Source organism: Apium graveolens, chromosome 10 (assembly GCF_009905375.1).
Source record: "Apium graveolens cultivar Ventura chromosome 10, ASM990537v1, whole genome shotgun sequence".
Taxonomy (NCBI): Eukaryota; Viridiplantae; Streptophyta; class Magnoliopsida; order Apiales; family Apiaceae; genus Apium; species Apium graveolens.
Genome location: NC_133656.1, coordinates 46,407,029 through 46,408,353, shown reverse-complemented (window position 1 = coordinate 46,408,353; position 1,325 = coordinate 46,407,029). Strand labels below are relative to the sequence as shown.

At 43.3% G+C, this 1,325-nt stretch overlaps 1 non-coding gene across 1 annotated transcript; it reads left to right on the top strand.

Annotated features, from left to right (window-relative positions):
* Window positions 1–874: 874 nt before the first annotated feature.
* On the top strand, window positions 875–981 carry LOC141694803 (small nucleolar RNA R71). The gene has a single exon (XR_012564085.1). It is a non-coding gene; the product is annotated as a small nucleolar RNA R71 (small nucleolar RNA).
* Window positions 982–1,325: the final 344 nt, after the last annotated feature.

The window sequence follows — 1,325 nt, the reverse complement described above, 5'->3', positions numbered from 1 at the left end:
GAGTATGCTCAACAGTAGTCTTCCTTAGTTCCACTTCTTCATCCTGCTGTTTTGCTTCTTCCTTAACCCCAACTTCTTCAGTCAACTCTTGAGTTTGATCGGGATTTGCAACCTTCCCAGACCTCGAAATAATTTCATTTACCTACTCCTTAGCTTCCTTCTTTCCTGGTACTTCAGTGTCACTAGGCAATGTACCAGGTTGACGATTTAGCAAGGCATTGGCAATTTGCCCAATTTGATTTTCCAAGGTCTTGACAGAAATAACTTGACTCTTGCATATGAGCTTCAACTCCTCTAATTCAGATTTTTCATTAGCTTGTTGCAGTTGGAGTTGTTGCTCTGGCGCATACTGCGGTTGCTCAAAACCAGGGGGTTGTACTGCTTAGCTGGATACTGCTGATAAGGCTATTGAACCGCATTCTGAGCGTTGCTCCAACTGAAATTAGGATGATTGCGGTTGTTGGGATGATAGGTGGCTGGAACAGGTTGCTGCGATTGCTGGAAGTTGCTCACGAACTGAGTTGATTCATTAGAAATTGCGTACTGATTAGTCTCACGGGCACCAACACAAAGCTCACAGACACTAGTAATTTGATTAACTCCATAATTAGCCAAAGTGTCCACCTTCATTGTTAAAGCCTTAAGTTGGGAAGCTATAGCAGTTGCTGCATCCAACTCCAGAATTTTTGCTACTTTTCCCTGAGTCAGTCTCTGGGAAGGATTCTGGTATTCATTAACAGCCATCAGTTCAATCAGTTCATAAGCTTCATCGTAGCTCTTAGCCCACAAGTCTCCTCCTGATGCTACACCAAGCATGGGCCTAGAAGTAGGACCCAATCCAATATAGAAATAGTTGATAATCATCCAATCAGTCATGTCATGGTGTGGGCACTTCCTTAGCATCTCCTTATATCAATCCCAAGCCTTACACAAAGATTCTCCAGTTTGCTGCGCGAACAGGGTAAGAGCATTCCTGATTGCTGCAGTCTTCGCCATGGGAAAAAATTTAGTGAGAAATTTTTGAGCAAGATCTTCCCCAAGTTGTGATAGACCCTGCTGGTATAGAGTGTAATCAGCACTTAGCTTTGTCCCTCAAAGAGAATGGGAAGAGTCGCAGCTTGATAGCATCTTCAGTCGTACTATTCAACTTGAAAGTGTCACAGATCTCGATAAAATCCCTGATGTGCATGTTGGGGTATTCGGTAGGAGAACCCCCAAACTGAACTGAGTTATGTATCATCTGGATCGTGCTGGACTTGATCTCAAAAGTGTTAGTCGTGATGGCTGGTCTAATCATGCTAGACTGAATGTCATTAATCTTTGGC